The 19,429-nt window shown below is 41.4% G+C and overlaps 1 pseudogene; it reads right to left on the bottom strand.

Moving 5' to 3' along the window:
• Nucleotides 1-18,269: 18,269 nt before the first annotated feature.
• LOC147342569 (BCL2/adenovirus E1B 19 kDa protein-interacting protein 3-like pseudogene) lies at nucleotides 18,270-18,904 on the bottom strand (annotated as a pseudogene).
• Between the last annotated feature and the right edge of the window lie 525 nt (nucleotides 18,905-19,429).

Here is a 19,429-nt window from a genome sequence, read left to right on the forward strand (position 1 = left end):
GCACTCATGGTGGCAAGAAGCAAAATACTAACACTCTGTGTATTGGTAATTTTAAAACTTGGGTCAGAGTCAATGGTTAAAAGTATTAGAGAGAAGAAGAGTCAGAGGGGAGAAGTATTACAGAATAAAGGAGTATTTTCTATATTTGCTTTATAAAACATTACACACCTATTATATTTCACCAGAGGTAAGGTTGCCCTTCAAAATGTGACACAGCTCTAGGATGATGATGGAAAAGGAGAGTTCCCCCCAAATTAAAGATCCTAGGCCAGCCAGGTCCTCTCTCAGCTCTGCACTTCCGTTTAGGCTTGAATGGCTCTTCCCCGCACCTGGAATGTTCATCTGCTCTGCTCAGCATCTTTCTTTAAAAAAAAAAAAAACAATTTATTTTTTATTGCAGGATAATTGCTTTACAGAATTTTGCTGTTTCCTGTCAAACCTCAACATGAATCTTCATCCAGTTATCATCTTCAATAAGTGTCCTTCTTAAAGTCACCTATGGAGCCATTTAGGTGCCATGAGCCTCAGTTTCTCCATCTATAACTTGGAAATGATAGAATTAACCCATGAGATCATTTGGTGTTTGAATCATGAAATGTAAAACGAATGTGGCAATTTTGCTAAAGAGTAATGGAAAAATATGAAACATTGAGGCCAGCAACTAGTGCACTTAAAAACTAGTTCAAAATGTTTTAGAAAGAAATTTTGGTTCATTGAATGGAAAAAGCTTGTAAGTGTTTGGTGGATTCAATGACCAAAAATGAAAAAAAGTGGTTGAACAAAAACTGAACTGGATTTCTGAAAGAAACACAGAAAAACCTGTTTAAACTGCTTTAAAAATGGCTAACTAGCCCACCATGTTTCATGAGTCTTTATCTCATGTGTAGAGACATTTCTTTACAAATGAGGCAACTCAATAATGAGAGACATTTGAGACATTTCTGGTTACCTTTAGATATTATCATCAGTTTTCTTCCTGCTCATGTACCAGTTATCTTATATTTCCCCGGAAGCAGTGATTAAAACAAGAATTTTATCAGAATGTGCATTCCTGACTCTTTTCATAATTATAATTCAATTTAATAAATGCTAATTTAGTACCTTAAAATGTAGTCTATAGGGCTTCCCTGGTGGCTCAGCAGTAAAGAATCTGCCTGCCAATGCAGGAGACATGTGTTCAATCCTTGGACTGGGGATATTCCTCAGAGGAGGAGGAAATGGCAACCCACTCTGGTATTCTTGCCTGGGAAATCCCACGGGCAGAGGAGCCTGGAGGGCTACAGTCCATGGGGTCACAAAGAGTCGGACATGACTGGGCGACTAAACAGTAACAGCAACAAATGTAGTCTATGGAATTAGGCAGTGTGCAGATGTTGATGTACGGCAAAACCAATACAATATTGTAAATTAATTAACCTCCAATTAAAATAAATAAATTTATATTAAAAAAAAGAAAATTCACACAAAATTTGTCTTCATCATGAGTTCTATTTTTAATGTAAGTCTTAAGAGGGTTGGCACTGTGTTTTATTCAGATTTTTCATATGTAGCCAAGGCAGAGAGCAGTGGTTTAAGAGGCCAGAAATAATATAAGTAACTTTAGGTTGCTTAGAGACCCTATGTTAAGTAAAAAGTAAATCAGGAATTAGGCAAAGGCTGAGGCATTTATGTTAGTTGCTGAGTCATGTCCAACTTGTTACGACCCCATGGACTGTTGCCCAGCAGGTTCCTTGTCCATGGGATTTCTCCAGGTAAGAATACTGGAATGGATAGCCATCCCCTTTTCCAGAGGGGATCTTCCCCACCCAGGGATCAAACCAGGGTCTCCTGCATTGCAGCCCCAAGGGAATTTGAATGTATTATGTTACAAATGGAGAAAGCTGTTAGCAGAGGATGGATGGTGGATGGAGACCCAAGTCTTTCTCTGCGGTTGTAGAATCGGGCTTCCCAGGAGGGTCAGTGGTAAAGAATCCACCTGCCAGGGCAGGAGACACAAGAGGTGTGGGTTCTATCCCCGAGTCCAGGAGATTCCTTGGAAGAGGAAATGGTGACCCACTCCAGTATTTTTGCCCGGTTAGTCCATGGGCAAAGAAGCCTGGGCTATAGTCCACGGGGTCGCAAAGAGTCAACTGGACAGCTGAGGACTGAGCACACACGGGGCTTTTAGTAGACTCTAAAGCAGGTGAAAGATTTCGTGGATGTCTCATTGTGTAGAATGAGAATGGACGGATTCTCTTGCCCCTGCTAAAGGTCCATCACTAGACCAAAACAGGAAATGAAGAAAATATTTATAAAATAAAAAAAATTGTATAAAATATTTATAATAGAAGAAAATATTTTATAAAATATATGGAAATGTGTTCTTGCTGAGCACCCTCCATAGACAAGGTGGCTACAATGGTAATAAAAGTGAAAATACGTGCTTTATTGATCTGTTTCATATTTGGAATGTGGTGGGACAGTTGACATCATTCCCCTCAAACTGGGAGGGACTGAGGGAAGAGGGCCTGGTAATGGCCTTGGGCTCGTCTTGAACGACTGGCACAGTCAAATGCTTAATTTTTATGGAACAAGTAGTGACAAGCATCAGTTTGAGGGTCACTGGGAAGAAAACAGTCAGAAATCAAAAGAGAGAAGACAAGATTAGAGCCTGACTCCCTCGTTAATTACCTATGTGATCTTGACAAATAAGGCTGAGCTCAGTTTCCTAGTCACAGAAAGGGACCTAAGAATACTGTATCCATTTGGTAGGTCATGTGATGATTTCTGCGAAGGCCCCTTATAAATTACAAATTGTCCTATGAAATTTGTAATCTCTGCTTGTGGACAGGGCTTCCCTGGTGGCTCAGATGGTCAAGAATCTGCCTGCAATGTGGGAGACCTGGGTTTGACCGCTGGGTGGGGAAGATCCCCTGGAGAAGGGAAAGGCTACCCACTCCAGTATTCTGGCCTGGAGAATTCCAGGGACAGAGGAGCCTGGCGGCTACAATCCATGGGGTCACAAAGAGTCAGACATGACTTACAGACTTTCACTTCCACTTGTGAACAAGAGGGTATTGTTGTAGGGCAGGGTGAGTTCAGGTGGTTTCATTGCAAATCATATTTCCTACTTTTCAAATATTAAATCAAGTTTGCTGGTGAATAGACTATAAATCTTTTCTTGACGTTTTCTTTTCAATGATCTTCCACTTTTTGCTAAATTCTGACCAAGTATGGTCTCAGCAGAATTGTATGTAAAAAGTTTGGAGACTGACTTCTGAGAGCGGTATCATATTTTAATTTAGTTGGAGTAAGGCAATGGCACCCCACTCCAGTACTCTCGCCTGGAAAATCCCATGGACGGAGGAGCCTGGTGGGCTGCAGTCCATGGGGTCGCTAAGAGTCGGACACGACTGAGCGGCTTCACTTTCACTTTTCACTTTCATGCATTGGAGAAAGAAATGGCAATCCACTCCAGTGTTCTTGCCTGGAGAATCCCAGGGACGGGGGAGCCTGGTGGGCTGCCGTCTATGGGGTCGCACAGAGTCGGACACAACTGCAGCGACTTAGCAGCATAGGTTGTCTTTCTATAATCCCATCTCTTGGTTTGATTCATGTTGTTCAGCTATTCAAAATGGATCTCCCTGAGACTGCTCCTCACAGACCTGTCAGGAAGCAGCCAGAGAACAGCCCAGAGCCAGCGGTAGACACTGAGGTAAGAAGAGGACCACGAACTGCCCTCCCTAGATTTCAGGTTGTCTCTGGTGGCCCAATTAAAAGACGATCACTGTGACGATAAGAAAGGAAGAAGGAGGCAGAAGAGAGGCTGCTAAAGGAGGAAGTGCTCAGGCAGCTCTGGCCATAAACTGAAGGAGAACAGCTGGTTTACTTTGGGGAGTTTTTTTTTTTTTTTAAAAAAAACAAGTGACTTAAAATAGAGAGCTTAAAAAGTTATCTCAGAAAGAAATTCATCTGAAGTAAAGTGGAAAAGTGTGAAAGTGAAAGGCGCTCAGTCCTGTCTGACTCTTTGCGGCCCCATGGACTATACAGTCCATGGAATTCTCCAGGCCAGGATACTGGAATATCCTGGAATATCCTAGCCTGCCAGGATACTTTCCCTTCTCCAGGGGATCTTCCCAACCCAGGAATGGAACCCAGGTCTCCCGCATTGCAGGCAGATTCTTTACCAGCTGAGCCACCAGGGAAGCCCTCATTTGAAGTAAACCAGGGTAGAAATGGCAACCCACTCCAGTACTCTTGCCAGGAAAATCCCATGGACAGAGGGGCCTGGTGGGCTGCAGTCCATGGGGTCGCTGGGAGTCGGACACGACTGAGAGACTTCACTTTCACTTTTCACTTTCCTGCATTGGAGAGGGCAATGGCAACCCACTCCAGTATTCTTGCCTGGAGAATCCCATGGATGGGGGAGCCTGGTGAGCTGCCGTCTATGGGGTTGCACAGAGTCGGACACGACTGAAGTGACTTAGCAGCAGCAACAACAGGGTGGAAATGCCTGGTCCAAAATATTGTGAAATATTTTTGTTGCACTGAGTAACTGAGTATGAAATTTTCAAGAAGTTATAAAAAGTGATTTAGTTGTGCCTCTAGTGTTGTGGGAAATAACTTATTGATGAAGCGGGTTTTGCAACTTGAGCTGACTCTAAAATTTTAGCAACCAGACAGGAGCATGAAGATTAATTAATAAGGTATCCTGATCCCTAAGGTGCCTGCATCTCTGCAAGGGTGTTACAAAAGTTTGAAAATATATGAAGTTTTTGACTTACCGGTCATTAAAGTACTAAAAGAAATCTGTCCAAGTTAGCTTTGCAGTCTCAGTGAGAAAGCCAAGCCAACTGGAGTAGATTTTCTTCCTTCATCTTTTTTTTAAATTGGGGATTTTTTTTTTTTTACAAGCTTTTACAGTGTTGTGTTAGAGTCCTCTGTGTAATAAAGTGAATCAGCTCTACATACATATATCCCCTCCCTCTTGGCCTCTCTCTCCCCGCACCCCCACCCCATCCTCCAGGTCATCACAGAGCACTGAGCTGAGCTCCCTGTGTGTACAGGGTCCCACTAGCTGCCTGTTTCACACAAGCCAGTGCACAGACATCAGTCCCAGTCTCCCCATTCACCCCCCTCCCCGTGTCGACCTGTCCATCCTCTACGTCTGCTTCTCTATTCTGCCCTATAAACAGGTTCATCTGCACCATTTTTCTAGATTCCACATATATGTGTTAATATATGACATGTGCTTTTCTCTTTCTGACTTCGCTTTGTGTGACAGACTCTAGGTCCATCCTTGTCTCTATAAATGACCCATTTTCATTCCTTTTTATGGCTGAGAAAAAAAAAAAGAGTTGAAGGAATCAGGCTGTCTGACTTCAGACTATACTAGTAATCAAGACAGTTTGGTAATGGCACAAAATCAAAGATATGGATCAATAAAACAGGGTAGAAAGCTCAGAGACAAACTCGTGCACCTATGGTCACCTAATCATGTATGGATGTGAGAGTTGGACTGTGAAGAAGGCTGAGAGCTGAAGAACTGATGCTTTTGAACTGTGGTGTTGGAGAAGACTCTTGAGAGTCCCTTGGACTGCAAGGAGATCCAACCAGTCCATTCTGAAGGAGATCAGCCCTTGGAATTCTTTGGAAGGAATGATGCTAAAGCTGAAACTCCAGTACTTTGGCCACCTCATGCAAAGAGTTGACTCATTGGAAAAGACTCTGATGCTGGCAGGGATTGGGGGCAGGAGGAGAAGGGGACGACAGAGGATGAGATGGCTGGATGGCATCACTGACTTGATGGACGTGAGTCTGAGTGAACTCCAGGAGTTGGTGATAGACAGGGAGGCCTGGCGTGCTGCAATTCATGGGGTTGCAAAGAGTCGGACATGACTGATCTGATCTGAATCTATGTCAAAGGAGTCAAGAAATACAGTGGAGAAAAGACAATAGCTTCAAAAAATGGTGCTGGGAAAACTGGACAACTACGTGTAAAAGAATGAAGTTAGAACACTCCATAACACCGTGGTGGTGGTGGTTTAGTCGCGAAGTTGTGTTCGACTCTTGCAACCCCATGGATTGTAGCCCGCCAGTCTCCTCCGTCCATGGGATTCTCCAGGCAAGAATACTGGCGTGGGTTGCCATTTCCTTCTCCAGGGGATCTTCCCAACCCAGGAACACCATACACAAAAATAATCTCCCCTCATTTTGTTTCATCTGCTTATTTCCTGATTAGCAGATGGACAGGTGTGTGAATGTAAATGCAAATCACTCTGACAGCTACTGGAAAGAAAGAGTTGCTTATGACGATAAAGTCCTTGTAGTCTGCAAGCTTCTACCGTCTGTAATACAGCAGGTGGATGGATAATGGCCATCACATTATATGGCCACTGTCTCAGCTAACAAAAACCTGTGCACATACAGCAGGGAATTATATGCAATATTTTTCTTTTTCTTTTTTCAGGTTTATTGAGGTGTAATTGGAAATGAAAAGTACATATATTTAAGGTTTGCAATGTGGTATTTTGACATACATTGTACATTGTGATATACGTGTACAATGTGAGATGACTACCACAATCAAGTTAATTAATGGATTCATCATCTTTACATTGTTATTAATTTTTTTAAATTAATTTATTTTTTAGTTGAAGGATAATTGTTTTACATGTTACCAATTTTGGGGCATGGTGAGAACATGTATGGCCTTCTCTCTTACCAAAAATAAAGGATACAGTATAGTGTTATTAACTGTAGGCGAAAGCTTGTACATTCGATCTCTGGAATGCATTCATCTTGTGTAACTGAAACTTTACACTCATTGAACAGTAAGTCTCCATTTTCTCCTCCCCTAGTTCTTAGCAACTACTTCTTCTCTTTGCTGTTCCTGTGAGTCTTGCCTTCTTAGATGCCATGTGTAAGTGAGAGCATATGTGTCTTTCTGTGTCTGGCTTATTTAGACTAGCATAATGACCTCCAGGTTTATTCATCTTGTTGTAAATGGTAAGATCTCCTTATTTTTCATGAATGAATAATAGTCCATTGTATGTATATGTATGTGTGTCTGTGTATGTATGTGTGTGTGCATGCTCAATCACTCAGTTGTGTCCTACTCTTTGCAGCCCCATGGACTATAGCCTACCAGGCTCCTTTGTCCATGGAAATTTCCAGACAAGAATACTGGAGTGTGTTGCCATTTCCTACTTCAGGAGATCTTCCAGACCCAGGGATTGAACCTGTGTCTCTTGTGTCTCCAGCATTGGCAGGCAGATTCTTTACCACTGTATTACCTGGGATGTCCATGTGTGTGTGTGTATATAATATATACACACATATATATATATACATATATATATGTATATATATATGATTTAGTTGCTAAGTTGTGTCCAACTCTTTGTGATCCCATGGACTGTAGCCTACCAGCTTCTTCTATCCATAGGATTTTCCAGGCAGGAATACTAGAGTGAGTTGTCATTCCCTTCTCTAGGGGATCTCCCTGACCCAGAGATCAAACCTGGGTCTCCTGCACTGCAGACAGATTCTTTACCAACTGGGCTACCTGGGAAGCTGATATATCAGATCAGATCAGATCAGATCAGATCAGTCGCTCAGTCATGTCCGACTCTTTGAGACCCCATGAATCGCAGCACGCCGGGCTTCCCTGTTCATCACCAACTCCCGGAGTTCACTCAGACTCATGTCCATCGAGTCAGTGATGCCATCCAGCCATCTCATCCTCTGTTGTCCCCTTCTCCTCCTGCCCCCAACCCCTGCCAGCATCAGAGTCTTTTCCAATGAGTCAATTCTTCGCATGAGGTGGCCAAAGTACTGGAGTTTCAGCTTTAGCATCAGTCCTTCCAAAGAAATCCCAGGGCTGATCTCCTTCAGAATGGACTGGTTGGATCTCCTTGCAGTCCAAGGGACTCTCAAGAGTCTTCTCCAACACCACAGTTCAAAAGCATCAGTTCTTCAGCTCTCAGCCTTCTTCACAGTCCAACTCTCACATCCATACATGACCACAGGAAAAACCATAGGCTTGACTAGACGAACCTTTGTTGGCAAAGTAATGTCTCTGCTTTTGAATATGCTATCTAGGTTGGTCATCACTTTCCTTCCAAGGAGTAAGCGTCTTTTAATTTCATGGCTGCAGTCACCATCTGCAGTGATTTTGGAGCCCCCCCCCCAAATAAAGTCTTACACTTTCCACTGTTTCTCCATCTATTTCCCATGAAGTGATGGGAACGGATGCCATGATCTTCGTTTTCTGAATGCTGAGCTTTAAGCCAACTTTTTCACTCTCCACTTTCTCCACTCTTGAAAGCATCAAGAGGCTTTTTAGTTTCTCTTCACTTCTGCCATAAGGGTGGTGTCATCTGCATATCTGAGGTTATTGATATTTCTCCCAGCAATCTTGATTCCAGCTTGTGTTTCTTCCAGCCCAGCGTTTCTCATGATGTACTCTGCATATAAGTTAAATAAACAGGGTGACAATATACAGCCTTGACGAACTCCTTTTCCTATTTGGAACCAGTCTGTTGTTCCATGTCCAGTTCTAACTGTTGCTTCCTGACCTGCATACAAATTTCTCAGGAGGCAGATCAGGTGGTCTGGTATTCCCATCTCTTGAAGAATTTTCCACAGTTTATTGTGATCCACACAGTCAAAGGCTTTGGCATAGTCAATAAAGCAGAAATAGATGTTTTTCTGGAACTCTCTTGCTTTTTCTATGATCCAGAGGATGTTGGCAATTTGATCTTTGGTTCCTCTGCCTTTTCTAAAACCAGCTTGAACATCAGGAAGTTCACGGTTCACATATTGCTGAAGCCTGGCTTGGAGAATTTTGAGCATTACTTTACTAGCATGTGAGATGATATATATATACACACAAATGAATGGAGAAAGAAGATACGAGCTATATCTATATATCTATATCTACCTATCTGTCTAAACCATGCAGCAGTGACCACAGGAGTGCAGATATTTCTCTGAGATACTGATTTCATTCTCTTTGGATATGTATCCAGAAGAGGAATTGTTGGATCATATGGTAAATGTATTTTTAACTTTTCGAGGAGCTTAGATACTGTTTTTCATACTGGCTGTACCAATTTATATTCTCACCACCAATTAGCAAGGGTTCCCTTTTCTCCAAATCCTTGCTAAGACTTGCTATTTGTTATCTTTTTTTTTTTTTTGAGGGGGGAATATGTAGCTTTTTTTAATTAGAGGGTAATTGCTTTGTAATATTATATTGGCTTTGGCCATACAACAATATGGATCAGAGAACAGCCATTCTGACAGGAGTGAGGTGGTATCTCATCATGGTTTTGATTTGTATTATGCTAATGAAAGTGGAATCAGCTATATATATATATATATATATATATATATATATACATACCACACACACACATACCCCTCCCTCTTGAACCTCCCTCTCACCCCGCATCCTCTAGGTCTTCACAGAGCACCAAGCTGAGCTCCCTGTGCTATACAGCATGTTTCCACCAGCTATCTATTTTACATATGGTAGTGTACATGCTCAGTTGCTCAATCATGTCATACTCTTTACAACTCCATGCATTGTAGTCCGTAAGACTCCTCTGTCCATGGGATTTCTCAGGCAAGAATACGAGAGTGGGTTGCCATTTCCTCCTCCAGGGGATCTTCCTAATCCAGGGATCAAACCTGTATCTCCTGTGTCTCCTGCTTTGCAGGCGATCCTTTACCGCTGAGCCGTTCGGGAAGCCCATGGTGGTGTATACATGCCAATCTTAATCTCCCGTTCTTCCCACCCTCGCAGTCTTCTGCTGTGCGCACAGGTCCATTCTCGACGTCTGCATCTCTATTCCTGTCCTGCAGATAGGTCCATCTGCACCATTTTTTGCAGTCCATGAGGTTGCAAAGAGTCAGACATGGCTTGGTGACTGAACAACAACATAGCTGATTCACTTCCTGTACAACAGAAACTAACATACATTGTAAAGCAATTAAACTCCAATTTTTTCTTTTTTAAGTTGTACGACGTCACACTTGTGCCTGTTTAGAAGTCATACTTGGTCTGATTGGTGCTAGATTCTTTCTTGGTTTGGAATGGTGCACATCTGTACTTCATTTGCATTTTTGTTAGTTGCTTTATTTACACTGTTTCCAGTCTAACCAGCTGCAAGACTCCCCCTAGTAACAAGCCTAAATGAACTTGTTGGACTCCATTGCATCTATTATGTTTTTTTAATACTATTTTTTAACTGATAATATTATAAAACTTGATGACACAGTTGAGACTGAAGCAAAGAGATGAGTATTTTTAGAAGGAAATCGTAACCCATTCCAATGTTCTTGCCTGGAAAATTCCATGGACAGAGGAGCCTGGTGGGCTACAGTCTGTGGGGCTGCAAAGGGTCAGACTCAACTGAGCACAAACACACATACGCCTTTACTATAATGATGTCAAGCCTTTTTGTGGGATACAGGATCTGCTGTACAAAACCTCTTTTCTATTATCCACCCAGAGTTAAACATACATCCCCATCTCATGAACATTTAAAAAAAATCTATTTCCCTCTTTGGTAATTTAACACTATGGCAGTAGTTTTTTATACTAATGAGTAGAAAAATTGAGGAGGAGAAACACATTTTTGGATGACCAAGGAACTTTGTGACTTGCTGTGATCCTTAACTGCTGTTTAAATATGTCTGAAATCTTGATGTTTCAGGAGTTAGCATAAAGGGGAAGCAGGGTATGGTACCCAGATGAAATGGTGCAATTTCACCTTACTGTCCTCTCTTAATTAATTTCAAGGTGAAACGCAAAAGGCCATGAAGAGGTGGAATGAAAATGAGACACTTCAATCCTGTCCTATTTTTGTTTCCTGAGTTCAATATGTCTTAAAATTGGAAGGCAGAGTCCAGGTGTTAGCGAGGTATTAGCCTGGGGAGATGTGAGAGTGGAGGTCAGGCAGTAAAAGGGCATTAAACTATGCATATTACATGAGGGATTAATTGCCAGGAGCGTGTGAGAAGAATCATGGCAGTTAATATCCAGAGTCCGAGCAAATACCAACGTGAGAAAATCGTCCCCTGTCTGCAAACATAGGAGGGCTCCAAGCCAGTGGGTAAAAATGAGATTAGCTTTTTTCGTTATAAATGATAGAAGATGCTTTGGGGGAAAAAAGACCAAAGACAGAACTGCGTGGTGTAGCCTAGATAGTTTCAACTTCAATTCGGAACCATGATCATGCTAATAGGGACTTAAAAAAAAAAATAACTGGAGAGAGGCACCCTGGAGTTTCCTGGCTTCATGGTACACCTTCAAGTCTAGCTTTCCTCTCTTGTAAATCTGCAGCTCTAGTGCTAGAATGAAGAGTCAAGTTTATCACCCAGAGCCTGAGGCACTATTAGATGCTAAGTGCTAAATGGGAATTAATTACGTTCTGGCCATCCTATTTACTAAAGCAGAAAATTGGAATTATTTAGTCTTAGAGCAGCGTTTCTCCCTTGTGGGTAGGGAGTGGGCAGAGACAGTCTTCCCCTGGAGGACGCATCATACTCTGCAGAAGTGTGTATGAAAACAATGTATTTAATATTACATTATAAATTTTAAAACTGAGACACCACCCAGAGTCATTATTTTTGTGATGTAAACTCCATCAGGAAGGTGGAAGGAAAGGTCTTTTATATAAGAAAATAAACTTTCCTCTGTCTCTCAGTGATTTCATTAGGAAGACAAGAGCAAGGCCTCTGGATGCATGCTGAAAAGTGGGAGAGATTTTGATGTTCATCAAGGAAGAGCCTAGCGTGGTCTTCCTTGGTGGCCCAGTGGTTATGAATCCGCCTGCCAATGCAAGGGACATGGGTTTGATCCCTGGTCCGGGAAGACTTGTGCAACATGACTACCGAAGCCTGTGTGCCTAGAGCCCTGCTCCTCAACAAGAGGAGCCACCGCAACGAGGAGCCTGCACCCTGCATCTAGAGAGTAGCCCCTGTTCGCTGCAATAGAGAGGTCAGTATGCAGCAACCAAGACCCAGCACGGCAGAAAAACACACACAAGTAAAAAGAATGCAAAGGCAATCTGACAAATACATTTTTTTTTTTTTAAAGAAAATAGTTTAAAAAGCATTGAAAAGCGTAAGCCCACAGCAAGGTCTCATACAACAGATCTCATAAAAGTGGTGCCATGCTTTCCCTTCACTTAAACTGGCAAATTCAATCTAATGGAGGCTTCCTAACCATTTGATTAACAGAAGATTAACTGTTACCCATTTGTGTTTTTTTTTTTGCATTAATCATTTTTGGTAGTATCTACACCTGATCTTCATGGTAACGGTCTGTTTGAAGCCAGAACGGTTCTTTCTGGCATGGCTGAGTTCTTTCACTGCTGGTGGCAGCTTGCCGGTGTGGGAGAGGAGTTATTGAGCACAGATGTCCTTTATGATTTGATTCTTAGCAAAATGAGGTAATGGAGTGCTCACTAAAGCATGGAATCTGTTACAGTTCTCCTGCTTCGCTTGGAGGAAGCATGGAAATAAGAAATGTCTTTTCTTTCTCTTTTCATTTCTCACTAAGCTTGTTAGGAGAAGAAATGACATTAAGCTATTCTGTGTGTTGAATTTGTGCCTGCTTCCATATCGAACAATGTTTTCAGTTATAAAACCATTAACAAATTTCAGAAAAGGAAGCAAAGCATGTCATGTAATTATCAGATAGTTTCAAGATTAGTGGTTTCAACTATGTTTTCCTTAAAACTCCAAGATCTTATACCAAAATTAAAGTGCAGAATCATTAATTTATGGTTAATCATTCAAGAATTGTCATCGTTTGTCGGCAAATTTTGCCGTTTGTAGGCAAAATGTTACATTAGCTTTAAGGATCATATTTTTATTTCTCTTTTACCTTTGAAAGTCTTGAATGTGTTTTCAGTAAAAACACTTTCTAAATGTCCTTTTGATGACTGTATCTGCTGTATTTAGCAGAAATGCATCCTCTGATATTCCTGTAGAACTACAGGGGTAATCTTTCCATTAAAAGCATCAGGAACATCATGCTTAGGAGGGATCTATGTTCTTTCCTGGGTTTCTCAACTTAGAAAGGATTTGAAGAAATACAGAGGAAGCCAAAAATATCAGTAGAAAGTTGAAAGGATCTGAGTTCAAATGCATACACACTTAGGAAAGAACAAGAGGCTAACAAAGTTGCCATATGAAGATACAGACCAGTATTTGTCACAAATAATTTGAGTGATGCTACCAGCTCTTTCATGAAAAGTGGCCTCTTCCACAAACAGTTCCATAGCAATGGCTTCCAGGAATAGTTCTAACACTTGCTCTGCCAGGCATCGTGATAGCAAAATGCAGGGCTAGACATCACATCACGGTGTATGTCTTACTCTGTCTGACCCTGGAATATGTAGGCCAGGCTTACTGGAAGGAACTGGAAGCTTGTCTGTGGAATGTTCTTCCCATCATCAGATGTGCAACATTGTAAACAGGATTCAGTTCTCACTAATGCCTCTGTGGTTCAGTCACTAAGCCATGTGGGACTCTTTGCAACCCCATGGACTGCAGCATGCCAGGCTCCCCTGTTCTCCACTATCTCCTGGAGTTTGCTCAAACTTGTGTCCATTGGGTAGGCGATGCCATCCAACCATGTCATCCTCTGTTATCCCCTTCTCCTCCTGCCTTCAATATTTCCCAGCATTGGGGTCTTTTCCAAAGAGTTGGCTTTCACATAGCTAAAGTTTTGGAGCTTCAGCTTCAGTATCAGTCCTTCCAATGAATATTCAAGGTAGATTTTCTTTAGGATTGATTTGTTTGATCCCCTTGCAGCCAAGAGATTCTCAAAGCTCTTTTCTAGCACCACAATTTGAAAGCATCAGTTCTTTGGTGGTCAGCCTTCTTACGGTCCAACTCACATCTGTACATGATTACTGGAAAAATCATAGCTTTGACTCTATGGACCTTTGTCGGTAAAGTGATGTCTCTGCTTTTTAATATGCTGTCTAGGTTTGTTGAAACCATTAATAATATAAAACAGTATTTGATCAACCATGATAGAAAAAGTACTCTTTTTATTTTCTTCTACAAAGAATAATACAACAACGTTGTCAAATAAAGAAGCAATCAAAGAGTAAGCGGCAAAATCATGTACAAAGTAAAACAGAAGTAGTTCAATCAGTCATAGTAAGCGTTATTTTCCTGAATGTTGGTGATGTTTGCCACATTTGTCAGCTTTTTAAGATTTGCAATTTATTGGACTTTCTGTTTTTCAGTTTGAATTTTGTACCCAATTTCCTATTTATGTTTTAAAACTTCTTTTTCTTCAGAATGGCCCTCCAAACTGGGTAAGATCCAAGATTCCCCAAACCTGGTTTGGTAATTAAGACTATGCTATCCTAGCTTATAATGACATAGCCCAGATGTGTTGTCTTTCTTGATGTGTGTGCAAAGGTTTGTAACACACCCCAAGGAGGGCATTTCTCAAGCTTGTCTGGACAGCTCATCTGTTTTGTTGGTATTCTCTTGCCCAATTAAGTCTTGGGTTCTATAGAGCTCCTGATTAAGTAGCTCATCCAATACTTGGTCCTCAGCGTTGTCCAAAAGGATTCATTCAACACAATTTATAAGGAAGAAATAAATCTTATTAATTCAAATGGGTCTAAATAAGATAAATCTTCCTTATTCTTAGAGACAATAACTGTGGATAAAATAAAATGAGGAAGAATGTAAGGAGTATCCAACCATTAACTAAAGGAGTAATCTTGTTTGCACTGGTTACTGATGTGTTTCTGCTGAGTGTCAGCTTAACTATTGCTTGAAGTATATTCAACTACAACAGCCACAACAAAATAGAGTACGCCATTCATCATTCAGCGGCTGTTTGCCCTCAGAACATAATGGAGCCACAGTGCTTTGGTTTCCAGTAAGTAATTTCTCTTTGGGGCTTGGTGAGAACTCAGATTCCCTTGGTACAGATATCAATCTTAATTGAATAGACATGATGACAAAACACAGACAGTAGAACTACAGAGAGGCAAGGGCAGATAAATAGCTCTGCTTGAGTGAGTTTCAAGGCAACACTTGCTAAAGAGAAGCCAGTGAGACAACAATGGTGTCATTGTCATGCGCCCCAAGAGTGATGGAAATGCTGCTGTTTCCCACTGCCAGGCTCAGGAAGTCATGACCTCAAGTTAGAACGCCTAGCTCTCTGGTACTGTGCTGTGAGCTTGTTATTAGGACTGCTCCCTTCTCTTTACCTTTATGTCTAAAGCCTATTCAAAGAGTCCATCTAGCCCTCCCCACTTCTTTTTCCACTAAACAACCTACCTGAATTTCTTTTTACCATTATTGCTTTCTTGCCTGTGTTGTGTTGGCTATCACAGTGCTGGTCATTGGGTAGGTTCTCAAACATTTGTTGAATTAATGGTCATGGTCACCTTACATTAGTGACAGGAAATGAAATTTGTTATTAATGATAATGATGAATATTATGGGCAAAGAGCAATAGTAGCAGGTACTGCTGCTGCTGCTAAGTCGCTTCAGTCGTGTCCGACTCTGTGTGACCCCATAGACAGCAGCCCACCAGGCTCCCCCATCCCTGGGATTCTCCAGGCAAGAACACTGGAGTGGGTTGCCATTTCCTTCTCCAAGCAGGTACTAGGTACCACATATTAAATGGCAAAAACTTTTTACATATTGTCTATTTGAACCTTCACAGAAAGTTTTCAAGGTAGTTATCACTGTTTCTATGTAACATTTCAGAACACTGAGACTCAGAAATTTAATAATGTATCGAAAAATTTTAAAGCTAAGATTTTTGTTTTGGCAGGGTGGGGTGGGAAATCTAAACATCACATTATTTTTGCATTCATTTTCTATGGAACAAAACTATGTTTTGTATATAATGTAAATTTTGTTGCTTTTCAGTCACTAAGTCATAGTCAGCTCTTTGTGACCCCATGGACTGTAGCCCGCCAGGCTGCTCTGTCCATTGGATTCTCCAAGCAAGAATACTGGAGTGAGTTGCCATTTCCTCCTCCAGGGGATCTTCCCAATCCAGGGACTGAACCTGCATCTCTTGCATTGGCAGGCAGATTCTTTACCACTGAGGCACCAGGGAAGCTACCATCACATAAGCATACTGTGTTTAATATATCATACGTGCATATGTTTGTATGGATATGAATCTATCATCTGTTTCTCTTACCATGATATAAGTTCAGTGAAGGCAGAGATGGCTCCTATTTCATATTTTCAAATATTTATGAAATCTAATCATTTAGTAAATTCATCACTGGACCTTTGTTTTCTCTCAAAAAAAATCTTTCTGGGCATTTTATCTGGTAGATACTTGAGACTAGCAGAATGTGCAGGTGCCTTGATTTAAGGCAGATTATTTCAATTGGATTGCAAGAATTTAATGTCAAGTGTTTAATGTCTAATACTGTGCAAAAAGACATCAGAATAGAAGTGTTGATACTCATTTCCAGTGGGAAAGTAGACATAGATTTACTCTGCAATTGGAAAGAATGGACTCATTAAATAGACGATAGCTTTGCTGTTGACTGTCTACCAGTGTACTCAGTGGTTATGTTCTTCAAAAGTATCTTTATTTTACCATAAGTTTCCCTGAAAATGGAGCCTGAGTAAAAAGCCTGAATGCAGGTGGTTTATTTGGAATATGTTCTGGGAGCAGAAGTGAGGAAGAAGGAATGAACAGAGAAGGAGAGAAAATACACTGAAGCTAATGCAGTGGCTACAGTGATGGGTGATTTTTTGCTTAATCCTTTGGGATAAAATATGTCTAAGACCTACCCACCTGATTGGAGAAAGAGGAAACATGTATCCGTGAGCTTGCCTTTCCACAGGTCAAGCATGGCCTGCATGTTGTTAAACCCCCTGCTTCTGGACTGTGATATGATGAAGCAGGGGTGAGTTTGTGGGGGCGGGGCAGAGGAAGGAGTTTTCCAGTGGGGAAAAAAAACAATCCCAGGTGTTTGCAATAGCGGCTAGAATGGGACCTGAAGCTGGGAGGATTTTAGTTGTATTTAAGAAGTATAAGTTACGCTTGGGCAATTAAAAATGTTTTTATTAAGATTGATTTTTAGCAACATTTAAGAGATAAAGAAACAGTAGGATATATTGAATAGGCTAAAGCATGTTCTGGTTTTATCATTACATTAATGTGAACAAGGGCTCCCCATCTTGGTGCAGTAGTAAAGAATCTACCTGTCAACACAGGAGACACAAGAGATGTGAGTAAAATCCCTGGGTCGGGAAGATCCCCTGGAGAAGGAAATGGCAATCTACTTCAATATTCTTGCCTGGGAAAGTCCATGGACAGAGGAGCCTGGAGAGCTACAGTCCATGTGGTCACAAAGAGTCAGACACCACTGAACAACTGAACACACACACACACACGACACAAACAAATCACCAGCTTACGGGGAAGAAATAAATGTTAAAAAAATCCAAAATTTTCCTAGTAACGTCCAGTTGATCCAGATGACACTAGCATAATCTATTAGCTATGTCAATCTCTATCTTCTAGATTAAAATAATTTTGCATATGAAGTTTTTATCATAACCAATGACAAGTTCAGAACAATGATGTCCTGAACTTAATGCTTTTGTTAATATTGATGATGTCGCCTGCTCTCGTTTCACCAAGGTGAACTATTCATCTGGGGCTGATGACATTTTTACTTTTTTTGATTTAAAATAACTTTTTATTGCCCAGGATATTTTTTTTCCTTGTCTTGTTTTGTCTGTTTTATTTGTTTTTGTTTTCTTTTTTCGTAACTATAAATTCAAGCTTAGGGAAGCTTGCCTTTGTCTAGGAAAACAAAACAACAAAGCTTTCATATCATTTGCAACCTGGTCTCAATTGAAAAGACAGGTGGGTTATCTTGCAAGAATAAGATTTATACCATGAATGGTGCAGGTCTAGGTTTGGTGGTACTGAGAGAAGACAATGGCATTCTTGACAAAATTACAATCTGCTGGTGGCGTTTGCGGAAAAGAAGTCCTTGCAAATTTCTAAACAACAGTAAAGTCTTATTAGAAAATTCTAAAGTGTTTTCAGGCCCCAAAGGGAATGAGGTTATTAGCAAAATGCCTCAACAGAGTTGGAATAAAATACTGGATTTGAGAGTTACTGGAACTTGGATATGTATAAAGAGGGTGGAGGTTGGGTCACGCTTACAATGGTCTCAAGTTCAAATAAACTACTGTGGCAAGACACCACTTCACAAGTCACACACTGGCCCAGGGACTCTTCTCCTCCCTTAATAGGTGCTGGCAGAAGGCGTGCTCAGTCGTTTTGCAATGTAGATGCTTAGTCCCAAAGCCAAAACATGGGAGAGGAAGAGAGATAGAATGAACACCTTAAGAAATTGTGGAGAAGATGCCCCCTTTCCTCATAGCTCCACTTTTCCTCATGCTTGAGGAAACGGAACGTTTAGGGTGCCTGAAGTGGAACTCCTTGGGTGGAATGTTTTCAGGTCTACTGGACCAGTCGGACACCCAGTCCACACTTTTCTTCAGAGCATCCACTTCTTCCTCTCCTTCTGCAACTTCTTCTTCTGACTGAGAGCTATGGTCCTTGCTGGTATGCATTTCCACATCAAACATGATCTGCCCATCTTCTTGTGGGGAAGGGCTGTCACAGTGAGAGCTGCCTCTTGAACTGCTCTGTCTGGGTTCATGCTGTGTGTCCAAAAGAGTCTTCTCCACGTCCCCATCAAGGAGGGTATGTGCTCCAGCCCCCCATTCTTCCCATTGCTGTTATCACTGCCATTGCTGCTGTTCCTGGGGAGCTCCACCCAGGAGCTGTTGAGGCTGGTGGGCGGTGGCAGAGACTGTTGGCCTTCCTCACAGTTGTTGTGCGGGGTGGCGGCTGTTCTACTAAGTGAGACAACATTGTCAGGCGGCTGGAAGAGCTGCGGCCCTGCAGCAAGGACCGTCTGCGGTTCTCCAGCAGCAACACAACCAACATTTTTACTTTCATGGAAGGAAAACTTGACGGTTTCTTGCTCCCTTATCCCGTGAATGTTAACTAATGTTTTATAGCCTAATATGTCTAGCTTAAAACCTAATGTTTTAAATTTATACATTAAAATAAAACACTGGAAATATATGTGCATTTACGGAATATAATCTTTGTACATCTGAGCAGTGCAGAGTAACATGAAAACCAAGGATGCTTTTGAAGGTGAGAAAGTCGCCTTGCATCATGTTATGAATGCGTTATGCTGTTTTTATTTCATGACCTAGCAGTCTTCCTTAACTGCACTGCTTTTTCATATTTTCTAGTGACTGAAAAAAAACTGCCTAGACAGCTCAATAACATCATTTTGGGTAGGAATTCTGATCTACCACTCTAAGATCTTGTTTAAGCCTGGGACCCCAGTGTACTGGATGGAACATACCATAAAAGTAAACTATT

The sequence above is a fragment of the Bos grunniens genome, chromosome 29 (assembly GCF_055505025.1).
Source record: "Bos grunniens cultivar Pamir isolate PY7600 chromosome 29, Bosgru_T2T1.0, whole genome shotgun sequence".
Classification (NCBI taxonomy): Eukaryota; Metazoa; Chordata; class Mammalia; order Artiodactyla; family Bovidae; genus Bos; species Bos grunniens.